Source organism: Drosophila mojavensis, unplaced genomic scaffold, assembly GCF_018153725.1.
Source record: "Drosophila mojavensis isolate 15081-1352.22 unplaced genomic scaffold, ASM1815372v1 contig_72, whole genome shotgun sequence".
In the NCBI taxonomy this organism is placed as follows: Eukaryota; Metazoa; Arthropoda; class Insecta; order Diptera; family Drosophilidae; genus Drosophila; species Drosophila mojavensis.
In genome coordinates this window covers 566,115-582,340 of record NW_025318897.1, presented here as the reverse complement: position 1 = coordinate 582,340, position 16,226 = coordinate 566,115, and positions in this window count along the sequence as shown.

Sequence of the window (16,226 nt, the reverse complement as noted above, 5' to 3'; positions counted from 1 at the left end):
TGCGACCGATCTGACATACGCGCGTTTGAATCATCGTCTTTTGGCTTACAGTATATTTAACAAGTAAGAACGTTGCAGTCGGGCGTTACCGACTGCGGAATACTCATTCACATCCCATCAACAATTTAGTAGTTAAGTTTCGCTCTAATACTGTAGATTATACACGTTTTTCCGATTTGCCACGCCCCAACTGGGCGTAGACACCTCATTTTTTGGTCAGTTTTTAGAAAGAGATAACGGTACTCTAACTGCAAAGTTTGAATGCTTAACCTCAAAAAATGTGAAAATTACAGGGTATTTTTCGATATGCCACGCCCCTAAAGAGGCGCAAAAATTATTTTTGGGGAATCGATAGAGGAGGCTACCAGTAACTCAACTATCCAAATTTAAAGCTTCTAGCTATTATACTTTAGGAGATATAAACTTTTGTGGTTTGCCACGCCCCCTGTGGGCGGACATATATCCGACAAAACTTTTTGGTCTTGGGTGATCAGTCCGAGTATATATACAAAATTTGAGGTCTCTGCCATCAGTAGTGTCCAAAATATAGGAGAATTTAAAAAATCACTATATCTTCAGGTCCGATTTGCCACGCCCCCAATGGGCATAGACTTATAATTTTATCTTTAGACTTTATAGAGTCATACCATTAGCTGACGTGCAAAATTGAGCGTAAGAATTCAAATTTTGCATTTAGGTAACCGGTTGCTCGTTCTAAGAACTGGCTAAAATTGAGGAGTCGACGGCCACTAGGGGCGTGGCAATAGGCATTTACAGTGCCCGTATTGCGACATTTATATGCGTCAGCCATCTATTTATGCATTTGTACATATAAATAAGCTTAATAGATATTCATAATACAAAAAGAAACATTTTTATGAATTTAAAAAAAATGTAAAAGAAGTTAAAATAACAAAAATTTGCAATTTACAAAAAGTGTTTTCCGCGGGATTTGAACTCGCACCCAACCCAAACAGCATGTTTGTCAAAATAGCTAAAACAATGGTCGTCGGCGCTTCAGCCTACAGCACCAACGTATCGTTTCGATCAACAATAGTTAAAACGAAATCACATTATTGTTATGACGCCACATAGCAAAGAAAAGCCAGAGTGGTGGCTGAAAATTCAAAAACAACGCAAAGACAAATCAATCGCAACGAGATTCTTAGAATATGCTAGAGTACGCATTTATGTGTGCATACATACACACATACAAATGAGCGCGTGTATAAGGCTGGAATGCTTGATGCTATGCGTGCAGACTTACATATATACATATGTATGTATTTGCGTATATGTATTTGAGGGCTATTTAAGAAGAAACAAATTTAAACTTATAAAATTATTCGACTAAGAAAATGAAAAGTATTAAGTGCCATTCAGTCAAGCTCGCACCTTCCCAATAAAATATCTATTTTTATAAAAACGAAAAATGTATGAAAAAAAAAAAAATAATAACATAGTAGAGGTTCGAACCTCCCCTACTCTAACATTACTTGCGTCGCCCTTAGCACCCGCGCCACTGCTTTGCTCGAGAGGTCAGTTGCTAAAATAGAATAGCTTAATAAGAGAGCGTCATCAGACAAAACTACAGTAACGGCTAGAAAGTCCAGAAATCAATCGAAATTCTAAGAATGTGACAAAAGGCGCGCTTCTGTCTGTACGCATAGAATAGACGATGAGTGTGTGCACAAGCATTGGAAAATCGCGCTGATCTGCTGTTAGCTTAAAGCCGGTATCCAATGTATGGATATAAATACATATATATTATTAAAAGTCAAAATTGTGTAAATTATATACATATGCATGTAATTTGAATGCAATTATGCAATGATCATAGCAATAGCTATCGATGATTTTCCAATTTTAATGGGATCATGCCTGTTTTTTGGTGCGCACTAGACTTGAAAATTGCACTATATACTCTGGTTGACAGCGTTTGGGCTGTGAATGAGTCTTCTGCAATCGGTATCGCCCGACTGCAACGTTCTTACTTGTTGTGTATCATAATTATAGGCCACTGTCGCAAATTTGAATTTATTAAGTGCGGAACAGACTTTTGGCTTTACAGACATTGTAATTAAGTAAATTTAGATAGTTTTTATGAAAAGGGCCGTATTTTCTCACTTTTCGAGTCAGGAGAGTCTATTTCGAGTATTTTACGAATTTTGAAAAAAAAATCTAAGTGTAATTAAAATTTTTTTGGATAACCCCGAAGAATAAGGATCAACAAGGCGCACTGGGTGAAACCCGTTACTAATTGCGCACGATAAACGCAAAATTATTAAGAAAACCAGCAACAGCTCAACCGCTTGTACAGCTTTGGCCTCACATGTGGGCGAATCTATGTCAGCGATGACTGTTTGGCGAGTACTCAAGAGCTCAGGAATCATAAATAGGTCTAAACTGACCAAAGCATCCATGTTGCTAAGTCGCCACAAGGTTGCTCGACTTGGTTTTGCCGAAGGACATACTGCGACCGATCTGACATACGCGCGTTTGAATCATCGTCTTTTGGCTTACAGTATATTTAACAAGTAAGAACGTTGCAGTCGGGCGTTACCGACTGCGGAATACTCATTCACATCCCATCAACAATTTAGTAGTTAAGTTTCGCTCTAATACTGTAGAATATACAGATTTTTCCCTTTTTACACGCCCCTACTGGGCGTATACACCTCATTTTTGGTCAGTTCTTAGAATGTGTTAACGGTACCCTAACTGCAAAGTTTGAATGCTTACCCTCAAAAGATGTGAAAATTACAGGGTATTTTTCGATATGCCACGCCCCTAAAGAGGCGCAAAAATTATTTTTGGGGAATCGATAGAGGAGGCTACCAGTAACTCAACTATCCAAATTTAAAGCTTCTAGCTATTATACTTTAGGAGATATAAACTTTTGTGGTTTGCCACGCCCCCTGTGGGCGGACATATATCCGACAAAACTTTTTGGTCTTGGGTGATCAGTCCGAGTATATATACAAAATTTGAGGTCTCTGCCATCAGTAGTGTCCAAAATATAGGAGAATTTAAAAAATCACTATATTGTTGAGGATAATTTGTCGAATGTTTTAATAAAGAAAGCATTTATTTACGATGGCACGTCAGTGCCATCTTAGACTTCTTTTGCGAATGAATTTACAGAATATATATTATATTCTTATAGCTAGAGCCGCATAGCTGTGCTGCCGGTTACGCCAGCAGCAGAGCGGCTTCGTTCATATGCATATATGCTTAGGTATAAGTGTTTATATATTAGCTTAATGGTCTGGCGAGAGTCGCAGACGGAGAGGGGGTAATGTGTCCACTTGTTTACGAAACAGTCGCGCATGCAAAATATGCCGACTCAGCGGAGTTAGTGCACTGTTGAGGCCAATGCACTTGAGAGTGATCATATTACTTCTTATTTATGTATGTTTAATTGTAACAATGTATTTGTGACATTCTTTGTGTATGTAAATATATATGTTACTGAGTACAGTGAACATTTGATAAAGTGGACATACTACATCTCCCTCCTTTTGAAAAATAACGTAATTTTAATGGAGTTATTTTCTTAGTTATATTACTTATCCAAATATTTTTTTTTGTGTTTTGTTTCAAGCAGGTTGATCATTCCTGTTCTTGATTTTTTTTTTTACTAGTTTAATTATTTATATTTTTATTTTTGTTCTTTTTTTTTTTTTTTTGCAATTAATTGATTATGAATTAAACATTTTTAATCTATCTTTATGTACTACTTGTTTTTTATTTTTATTATTTGAAATTGTTATATTATCCTTTTTTCCTATGCTTTCTACTTTGTATGGTCCTGTATATTTAAAATCTAACTTATGACCTGTTTCGTTATTTAGTAGAACTCTATCTCCTATTTTTAATTCAAAATCTAAACTATTGCTATCGTAATAAATTTTTTGTTTTTTCTTATTTGTTTCTAGCATTAGCCTAGCTCTCTTATATGCCTGTTCTAGTCTGAATTTTGATTCCTTAGCATAGTCTTCTACATTATATAGTGGCTTAATTATATCTATGCTATTAAAATCTTTTGGCAAGTTTGACGTTTTGCCGAACACGAGCTCATATGGACAATAGTCATGTGCCATAGAGGGTGTTGTGTTAAAACAATATACGAAGTATCTTAACCATACGTCCCAATCTGTCTTATCGACTGATATATAAGATCGTATGAATTCGTTAAGTGTTCTGTGGCTTCGTTCCACGGTACCTACTGTCTGGTGATGGTGTGCGGTTGAAGTTATGTTTTTAATTTTAAGATTTTTACATAAGTCTTCAATTATTGAATTTTTATATTCTGTACCCATGTCCGTAATGAACGTCTTCATTGGACCGTATACCAGAATAAAATTTTCAAATATAGCTTTTGCTACTGTTTTCGCACTTTTGTCTTTAATTGGGATTGCTACAAGGTATTTTGTTAGATCGCAGATTAAAGTTACTGCATATTCGTTTCTGTATTCTGATTTGGGTAAAGGACCGATCGTGTCTACAATTACCCTGTCGAAAGCTCTCTGTGGAGTTTCGGTAATAGTTAATGGAGTCTTTGTGTGTTTAGTCGTTTTAGACTTTTGACACTTCTCACATTTTTTTATATAATTCGATATATCTTTTGTCATTTTATTCCAGTGATAATTTTTTTTTTTATTTTTTATTTTGGCTATCGTTCTGGCTATTCCAGCATGACCTTGTATTGGGTCGTCATGGAACGTAAACAGTATTGCTTCTTTTTCTTTATTATTATCGTTTGATAATAGGGTCACCGGCTTGAGTAGCGCTACTCTTAAAGATTTTAAATATTTATTGCCCATTAATTTAAAAGATTCTATTGAGATAATCTCAAAGATCTTTTCGCTCGGTGCCACTTTGAGTTTGCTAATATTAAGTATACCGGCTTCTGATTCAAGCCTTTGAAAGAACTGACCTAAGTCAAAAGTTTCATTGGTGTACATATTGCTAACATCAATTCTTGCGATAACACTCTTTCCTTGTTTTAATAAACATAAAGAATTTGTTATTCGCAAGGTCACTACTTTTCGTACTTCGTCATTTACAATGACTTCGTATACGTTGGGCTTAGAAGCATTTGGAGTCTGCTTTTGCAAGACCTCCTTTTCTTTTTCTTTTCCTGCGCAGGAATTTAACTGTTTACTTTGATTTCTGGTAGTGACTTTCAGAATTTTATTATTTGTCTGTATATTTTTCAAATCTGTTATTGTTATTCTAGATAGCGCATCGGCTACGTAGTTGTCTTTTCCCTTTAGAAATTCTACCGTAAAATTATATTCCTCTAGTTCAAGTCTTATTCTGGTGAGTTTGGAGCTCGGATTTATCATTGAAAATAGATATGTGAGTGGCCTGTGATCTGTTTTGACAGTGAAGTGTCTACCATAAATGTATGGCCTGAAGTACGTTATTGCCCAATGTATGGCTGTTAGTTCCTGTTCTGTTGTGCTTTTATTACTTTCTCCTTTAGTAAAAGATCTTGATGCGTATGCTACCGGGAGTTGAAGTCCATCTTTGTTTTGTGTCAGGACTGCTCCACAAGCTTGCTTACTAGCATCCGTTATAATGCAAAATTCTTTGCTGAAGTCTGGGTATTGGAGGAGTGTTGGATTCATTAATGCCGATTTTAGATGTTCGAAGGCGTTTTGGCAATCCGCCGTCCATTCGAATTTGACATCCTTTTTGCATAGCTTTGTTATGTGACGAGAATAGTCGGCGAAGTTTTTAATGAATCGTCTGTAGTAATTACAAAAGGCTATAAATCGTCTAGCGCTGTCCGCATCATGTGGGACTGGGTAATTTTGAATGACGTCGTATTTTTTGTCGTCGGGTAAGATTCCTTTATCTGTGCATTTATGTCCTAAGAAAGTGACTTCATGCATAAAAAATGAACATTTTTCTGGATGTAACTTTAGGTTGTGCTGCCTACATTTCTCAAAAACATCAGTTAAGTTTTTGAGCATATGTTTTTCGGAGCAACCAATGACTATTAAGTCATCCATATAAAGGAATGCTTGAGAGGGTTCAAGTCCAGAGAATGCTACAGTCATCATTCTCTGAAACGAATTTGGCGCTATTTTTAAACCGAATGGTAACCGCGTGAAGCGATATGAACCGTTGGTTGTTGAAAATGAAGTAATATCTCTTGATCTTTCTTCGAGTTCTATTTGGTGAAAACCTGACATTAAATCTAGGCATGAAAAGAATTTCGCTCTACCTAGTTGATCTAAAATATCATCAATTCTAGGGAGTGGAAATTTATCGGACAACAATTTTTTATTTATTTGGCGATAGTCAATTACTAATCGCCATTTTTTTCTTCAGTGCCCGGAAGGGCCTTTTTGGGAACTAATAAAAGTGGGCTATTATAGGGAGATACGGACGGTTCGACTATTTTGTCGTCAATTAGTTTTTTGACTTGTTTCTGAATTTCTTCTTTTTGGCTGTGAGGATTTCTATAATTTTTTATATATATCGGTTCATCATCTTTCAATCTCAGTTTTTGCTTATAGAAATTATTTGTGGTCATTGGTTCGGTTTCTAAACCAAACACATCACTATATTGTACGCACAGTGACGTTAGCTGTTTATGGAATAATGGCGGAAAATTTTTTTGATAGCTGGCTTAGTACAAGTTTTTCTCTTTTTCTGGAGTTGTTGTAACTACTTCGTAGTTTGAAAGTGGTTCATGTTTTAAACTATTTATGCTAATTAATTGGTCTTTGTTAGTTGTATTTAGTATTCTTAAGAATGCGTTTTGAGAATTTACTATGGTATTTGCTATGTAAACACCATGCTGAATTTCTTGATTTGGAATAAGTATACTTTCTTCTTCTGAGTTTATTTTAATGTTTCTGATTACTTGAGATCTTGCTGGCAGAATTAAGGAGTTGTTGCCAGAACTGTATGTTATTTGAACATAAATGGGATATTTTAAATTGTTTGGTCTAATTATTAGCCAGTCTTCAGTTGGATTGAAATCCAATACGCAGTTATATTTCTTTATGAAATCTATTCCTAGTATTCCATCACATGGAATAGCGAAGTTTGTATTCACGATGTGAAAATCGTGTGGAATTATATATTTTGAAGTTTGTATTTCTATAGACGTAAATCCTTTGGATTTAGTAACTTCCTTACTTATTCCTTGTATGTTAATTATATTGTTTGTTTGGATGTTTTGATAAACATCCGAATTTTCTTTTAATATTGAGATGTCTGCGCCGGTGTCGACTAAAAGAGACTAATTCATTTCCTGTACTAGCGTTTGTGAATTTTACATATATATTTTTGCTGAGATTGATAGTGTGAATTTCCGATATCTTTACTGCTGATTTTCTAAAGGGTTTTGTGAGTTTCCCGATGTGTTTTGGGCCACCCTAACATTGTTGTTATTATTGTTGTTATTGTATCGGTTATAACCGCTGTTCTGCTGGTTATTTCCTCTACTGTTTCCTCTATTACTTCTATTATTATAATTTCCTCTATTGTTTCCTCTATAGTTATTTTGATTGGTGTTTTGGTAGCTGTAGCGATCATTATTATTATTATAATAACCGCGGCCATTGCCTCTACCACGACCTCTGTTATTGAAATTACCTCGACCCCTTTGGGTGTAGAACACCGTGTTGGGATTTCCGGTCATTTCTGTACTACATTGTACATATTTGGCTATGGCATCGTTCATTGTTTTGAAGTTGCCAGCCTCAAGGATTGTTTTTAATTTACTCTGTTCGCAATTTTTAATCATTGCGTCAATGGCTTCCTTGGTACTGAATTTATCAGCATGTTCTACTGGTAAACCTTCATCAATATACGAAGCCTCAAGAAGCCTTCGTAAATTGTCTATTTCGGTCGTGAATTTTTCGGCCGTTTTTCCATTTTGTATAGTTTTAGATAGTTTGGCCTTTACTACGTCGGATGTTTCACCAACTATAGTATCTTGAAGTTTCTTTATTATAGCCTTTATAGTTGTTTCGTCTTGGACTTTATATAGTGTTGAGCCAACAATTTTTGATTTTATTACTTCAACAGCTATATCTTCAAATGTGCCTTTTGTAAGATCTACTAACTTCAAAGCTCTTATGAATCTTTGAAGATGTATTCTTTGTCCGTTGAATTCCGGAATGGCATTTGAAATGTCCTTTATATAGGCTCTTTGTTCGTTTATATTTGCCATTATGTTTATTTTTCTATCTACTATACTTGTATTAGAATCTATGTCTGAATATTCTTCTATTTCATTATCGGGTTCCGATAATGTAAATAGGGCTGGTATTGTTAGATCGTTTAGATCTTTTTCTTTTATCTGAGTTTCGGACTCAGAATCGGAATTTTCGTCAGCTGATTCTATGTTAGTGAATATAGCTAGAGGTGTGTTCAATACGGTTGGTATGAATATATCTAACTTATATTTTTCTTTTACGTTTATAAGGTTCGAACGTAGTTTGATCAATAGTTTTGAAATCTTTTTTTGTCCAATTTGATTTGTCTATTATTTCTCTATTGTCATTTACTAACGTTCGTGCGTCGTTGAATGAATCAACGAGAATTTTCGCATGCTTATATAATGTTTCTTTTTGTATTGTCCTATTCTGTGTTACACATTTATAAGACTTGCTAAATTTTTCTTTTATTTCGCGTATATGAAGGCTGAGTTGTTCCCAATTCATTCTTAGGATTTAAAAGCTTTTTAGCGATGCAATCGCACCATAACTTTATTGGATTGTCCTAGAATGGGGTTATATTCAGTTACAATTTTAGCCTGTAAATAAGGAATTGTTGTCGCTAAGACAAGACCTTGCTCGATTTGGGTCAGACCATATAATGGACATGTAACACCACCGAACATTTCCATATATTCTCCTGAGAATTCATATACGCTTATAAATTTTTTTGTGCTTTTGAAATACATTTAATGATCTCACTAGGTATTCTGGCTCTCTGCTGAGGACTTGCTGACATAGGTCTCTAATACGTGCGTTTGACATTTTAGTTGTTTCCTATATATTAGACAAATATTTGTGTTTTGAGTGTGTTTTTATTATTAGACATATATAAAAGTTTTCTCTCTTTTTTTTTTTTTAAATTTATTCCTGTTTAGACCGTCTGTGCATTTATTTAGATCTTGTCTAGATCATTAGCTTGGCTTAAGGCCCTCTTTGTAATGCATTTGTTATGCAGCAAATATGCTTTATAAATTACATATGCACTCATAATAATGACGATTATAAACAGCAATATATTTGTTATTTTAGAGTCCATATTATTTGACTCAATTTTGTTTATTACGTTAGCAGTGGAATCCACTACCTTTGTGTCTACGAGTCCCATTTTGGGTGCTACTCCTAATTCGACTAATTTTTCTGATATCTCTTCAAATTTACTTATGCTATTACTTCGCATAGAAGTATGAAACGATAATATAATAATTCTCGATAAATTTCTTATATATTTATTATATATATATATATTTTTTTTTTTAATTCATAATCAACTTAAATTTTTTTTTTATAATATAAAATAAATTTTTTTTCACTTCGTCATATTTTCATTCTAATATAGTTTCCCTATTCGATCAGCGCAGTGATCTCCTGTTTAATGTTTCGTATGGCTGTCGGGCCACACTCTATTACGAGCAACGCAATTATCGCTCAGTATTACAAACATATCTTTACATTTCATGACTTAATTTAATTCTTAGTTTAACAATTTTTCTTTTAAATTTAAATTTATTTTTATATAGATATAGAAATATGTTGCGCGCTCTATGTAGCGCTGCCGGCCCTATAGTACTTGGTTTGTTGGGGCGCCGGTGCTGGTTCCGCACAGGCTGTTGGGGCGCCGGTGCTGGTCCTTCTCATGCATGTATATACGCAGTGAGGGCTCTCTAGTGGTCCAGCGCAGTCAGCAGGGCATGTCTCTTCCGGTTTTGTTTTTAGTTGCTTTTTGTGGTACATCTTGAAATTTAATTTCGTTAATAATTTTTACTTTCTTGATGCTTTTTTCGTTTGTAGAGGATGAGCTTTTATATTTTTGCTGAATCGACTCGATATTGTCGATTTCTGCTTGTATTTTATTGCCTCTTTCCCAACTTATTTTCGTGTTGGTGGCAAATAACAGCTTTAGGAGTTCGGCTTTTTTATTCTTAAGCCTTCTATTAACTCCACTGCGCCTATTTGTAGGCATAGCTCAGAGCCTCTACTCACTCAGTTGATGTTGCTGCTGTGTCTCCTGTGTCACATGCGGATGTGATGCGGATGTATTATGCCGCCAGCATGCGGCTGTTGACATTCTTGGCCTTCTCGCTGGATGTGCGCGGCTACTTGTTGTCCTCGTCGACGTTGTTGCTGTACTTCTGGGCCTGCTGCTGCTGTTGTTGCTGATGTTGTTGTTGTTGCTGTTGTTGTTGTTGTTGCTGCTGCTGCTATTGCTTGTGCTGACAATGTTGCGGTTGATGATCATATTGTTGTTCTTGTTGTTTTTGTTGATCCGGTTAGTCCTTAAAAGGACTGGTCACGGTCGCCATGTTGAGGATAATTTGTCGAATGTTTTAATAAAGAAAGCATTTATTTACGATGGCACGTCAGTGCCATCTTAGACTTCTTTTGCGAATGAATTTACAGAATATATATTATATTCTTATAGCTAGAGCCGCATAGCTGTGCTGCCGGTTACGCCAGCAGCAGAGCGGCTTCGTTTATATGCATATATGCTTAGGTATAAGTGTTTATATATTAGCTTAATGGTCTGGCGAGAGTCGCAGACGGAGAGGGGGTAATGTGTCCACTTGTTTACGAAACAGTCGCGCATGCAAAATATGCCGACTCAGCGGAGTTAGTGCACTGTTGAGGCCAATGCACTTGAGAGTGATCATATTACTTCTTATTTATGTATGTTTAATTGTAACAATGTATTTGTGACATTCTTTGTGTATGTAAATATATATGTTACTGAGTACAGTGAACATTTGATAAAGTGGACATACTACAATATCTTCAGGTCCGATTTGCCACGCCCCCAATGGGCATAGACTTATAATTTTATCTTTAGACTTTATAGAGTCATACCATTAGCTGACGTGCAAAATTGAGCGTAAGAATTCAAATTTTGCATTTAGGTAACCGGTTGCTCGTTCTAAGAACTGGCTAAAATTGAGGAGTCGACGGCCACTAGGGGCGTGGCAATAGGCATTTACAGTGCCCGTATTGCGACATTTATATGCGTCAGCCATCTATTTATGCATTTGTACATATAAATAAGCTTAATAGATATTCATAATACAAAAAGAAACATTTTTATGAATTTAAAAAAAATGTAAAAGAAGTTAAAATAACAAAAATTTGCAATTTACAAAAAAGTGTTTTCCGCGGGATTTGAACTCGCACCCAACCCAAACAGCATGTTTGTCAAAATAGCTAAAACAATGGTCGTCGGCGCTTCAGCCTACAGCACCAACGTGTCGTTTCGATCAACAATAGTTAAAACGAAATCACATTATTGTTATGACGCCACATAGCAAAGAAAAGCCAGAGTGGTGGCTGAAAATTCAAAAACAACGCAAAGACAAATCAATCGCAACGAGATTCTTAGAATATGCTAGAGTACGCATTTATGTGTGCATACATACACACATACAAATGAGCGCGTGTATAAGGCTGGAATGCTTGATGCTATGCGTGCAGACTTACATATATACATATGTATGTATTTGCGTATATGTATTTGAGGGCTATTTAAGAAGAAACAAATTTAAACTTATAAAATTATTCGACTAAGAAAATGAAAAGTATTAAGTGCCATTCAGTCAAGCTCGCACCTTCCCAATAAAATATCTATTTTATAAAAAACGAAATATGTATGAAAAAAAAAAAAAAATAATAACATAGTAGAGGTTCGAACCTCCCCTACTCTAACATTACTTGCGTCGCCCTTAGCACCCGCGCCACTGCTTTGCTCGAGAGGTCAGTTGCTAAAATAGAATAGCTTAATAAGAGAGCGTCATCAGACAAAACTACAGTAACGGCTAGAAAGTCCAGAAATCAATCGAAATTCTAAGAATGTGACAAAAGGCGCGCTTCTGTCTGTACGCATAGAATAGACGATGAGTGTGTGCACAAGCATAGGAAAATCGCGCTGATCTGCTGTTAGCTTAAAGCCGGTATCCAATGTATGGATATAAATACATATATATTATTAAAAGTCAAAATTGTGTAAATTATATACATATGCATGTAATTTGAATGCAATTATGCAATGATCATAGCAATAGCTATCGATGATTTTCCAATTTTAATGGGATCATGCCTGTTTTTTGGTGCGCACTAGACTTGAAAATTGCACTATATACTCTGGTTGACAGCGTTTGGGCTGTGAATGAGTCTTCTGCAATCGGTATCGCCCGACTGCAACGTTCTTACTTGTTGTGTATCATAATTATAGGCCACTGTCGCAAATTTGAATTTATTAAGTGCGGAACAGACTTTTGGCTTTACAGACATTGTAATTAAGTAAATTTAGATAGTTTTTATGAAAAGGGCCGTATTTTCTCACTTTTCGAGTCAGGAGAGTCTATTTCGAGTATTTTACGAATTTTGAAAAAAAATCAAAGTGTAATTAAAATTTTTTTGGATAACCCCGAAGAATAAGGATCAACAAGGCGCACTGGGTGAAACCCGTTACTAATTGCGCACGATAAACGCAAAATTATTAAGAAAACCAGCAACAGCTCAACCGCTTGTACAGCTTTGGCCTCACATGTGGGCGAATCTATGTCAGCGATGACTGTTTGGCGAGTACTCAAGAGCTCAGGAATCATAAATAGGTCTAAACTGACCAAAGCATCCATGTTGCTAAGTCGCCACAAGGTTGCTCGACTTGGTTTTGCCGAAGGACATACTGCGACCGATCTGACATACGCGCGTTTGAATCATCGTCTTTTGGCTTACAGTATATTTAACAAGTAAGAACGTTGCAGTCGGGCGTTACCGACTGCGGAATACTCATTCACATCCCATCAACAATTTAGTAGTTAAGTTTCGCTCTAATACTGTAGATTATACACGTTTTTCCGATTTGCCACGCCCCAACTGGGCGTAGACACCTCATTTTTTGGTCAGTTTTTAGAAAGAGATAACGGTACTCTAACTGCAAAGTTTGAATGCTTAACCTCAAAAAATGTGAAAATTACAGGGTATTTTTCGATATGCCACGCCCCTAAAGAGGCGCAAAAATTATTTTTGGGGAATCGATAGAGGAGGCTACCAGTAACTCAACTATCCAAATTTAAAGCTTCTAGCTATTATACTTTAGGAGATATAAACTTTTGTGGTTTGCCACGCCCCCTGTGGGCGGACATATATCCGACAAAACTTTTTGGTCTTGGGTGATCAGTCCGAGTATATATACAAAATTTGAGGTCTCTGCCATCAGTAGTGTCCAAAATATAGGAGAATTTAAAAAATCACTATATCTTCAGGTCCGATTTGCCACGCCCCCAATGGGCATAGACTTATAATTTTATCTTTAGACTTTATAGAGTCATACCATTAGCTGACGTGCAAAATTTCAGCATTCTAGGTTTACAACTTTAGGAGATACAGTTTTATCCGATTTGCCACGCCCCCAATGGGCGTAGATATATCCGCCATAGCTCGTGATCTTGGGTGGTCAACGCGGACCTACATACCAAATTTCAGCTTTCTAGCTCTTTAACTAACATGATTTCTGGTATATCGGAAAATGCATTTTCCGATTTGCCACGCCCCTAGTGGGCGGATCGGGAAAATTTCAACACTTTATAAATCGGAGATATACACGAGTATGTGTTCCAAATTTCAAGTCTCTAGCTTCAATAGCGCCGAAATAGATTGCGTTCATACGGACAGACGGACGGACGGACAGACGGACAGACGGACAGACGGACGGACAGCAAGACGGACATTGCACAAAACCAATATACTGATTCACTTTCGTGAATGAGTATAAAAATGTTTACCCTAACAGGTCACATTTTCTGATGGGAAGAAGTTTAACCTGGATGGTCCTGATGGGTTTGATACTTATTAGCATGATTGGAGGAAGAATCCTATGTTTTTTTCAAGGACAGACTTTGGAGGTGGCTCCGTCATGATTTGGGGTCCATTTTTTTCATTTGGTACCTGGGAATTGAAGTTTGTAATGAACCGAATGAACAGTGAAGAGTATATTCAGGCTCTGGATAGTAGTCTCATTCCATATTCAAGGGAATTACGTGAGAAACCAATGGTTTTCCAACAGGATAATGCCAGAATCCATGTGAGCAGACGTACAAAAGAGTGTTTGGAGGAATGTCATGTTGATGTCCTTGACTGGCCAGCATGTTTTTCGGATCTCAACCCGATAAAAATGTCTGGGGTAATCTTGCAATACGTGTGTATGCCAAAAATCGCCAGTTGGAAACAGTTGTATATCTTAAAACGCAAATTTTAAATGAATGACAAAGTTTCGAAAAGGACCTTTTATTAAATTTAGTGGTTTCAATGAGGAAGAGAATTTTTGAGTTAACTAAGGCAAATGGAGGCCGGACTAAGTATTAACATTAGTTTTTCCATCAATCCGCAACGAATTCTGATCTTTTTTTTTTTTTTACCAAAATATGAATATGGGCTATAATTTTGATACAGAAAATGGTGCTTTTTATACCCTGAACCCATTTTCAATGGGAAATCAGGGTATAATGGTTTTGTTGAAATGTATGTAACAGGCAGAAGGAGGCGTGGCAGACCCCATAAAGTATATATATTCTTGATCAGGGCGACGAGCTGAGTTGATTTGGCCCTGTCCGTCTGTCTGTCCGTCTGTCCGTCTGTCCGTCCGTCCGTCTGTCCGTCTGTCCGTCTGTCCGTATGTATGAACGCGTCGATTTCAGAAGATATAAGAGCTAGAGACTTCAAATTTTTTTTAAATGTTCGTAATTACAGCGCGCATATCAAGTTTATCATTAAAAATCGATAACTCATCCCGATCTTTTTTTTATCGATAAAAAACCTTATCGAAAACCAGTTATAAAATTATATCTTCTACACCTTTATTGCTAGAGTCTCCAAATTTTTAATGTATGCCTATATGCAATTTATACAATTTCGGTTTTTGTTAAAATTTACCCCCACCTCTAAATTCACCCCTCACCCTCACTTTTGTAAAAAGCGTATTTCAAATACTAGAGACTTGTGCTTTGGCAATTACATGCATATTCATGTTATAATCATAATCTAAAAGTTTCATGAAGATCGTACGTCCTTTATGGACACATACACACACAAGCAACCACGCATAAACACGCATGGGCTGCAGTGTGCGCTTACTATGAGAACTTAATTGTTTAATAACTTTTTTTATGGACGTACGATCTTCATGAAACTTTTTAGATTATGATTATAACATGAATATGCATGCCAAAGCACAAGTCTCTAGTATTTGAAATACGCTTTTTACAAAAGTGAGGGTGAGGGGTGAATTTAGAGGTGGGGGTAAATTTTAACAAAAACCGAAATTGTATAAATTGCATATAAGCATACATTAAAAATTTGGAGACTCTAGCAATAAAGGTGTAGAAGATATAATTTTATAACTGGGTTTCGATAAGGTTTTTTATCGATAAAAAAGATCGAGATGAGTTATCGATTTTTAATGATAAACTTGATATGCGCGCTGTAATTACGGACATTTTAAAAAAATTTGAAGTCTCTAGCTCTTATATCTTCTGAAATCGACGCGTTCATACATACGGACAGACGGACAGACAGACGGACAGGGCCAAATCAACTCAGCTCGTCACCCTGATCAAGAATATATATACTTTGTGGGGTCTGCCACGCCTCCTTCTCCCTGTTACATACATTTCAACAAAACCATTATACCCTGATTTCCCATTGAAAATGGGTTCAGGGTATAATGAGCAGATCACTTACATTGGTTTTAGAGTTATTTAATGTATTTGCAAAATTCTTTTCGCCGCGTTGATGTTTTTCGTCTATATTCGTCCAGTGTTTTCAATGCCTGTAGGTCGGTCCTCTGGATTTTTCTTGTAGTACAGGTTTTTCCGTTGGGCGCCAGTTATTTTATTTTGTAATGTGGAGGCTTTATTTAGCGATCCACAAAAGATTTGTATCAGCTCGACTTTATTCTAATTAATAGCTATTAGCAACAGCTTGTGCGTGTTGCTC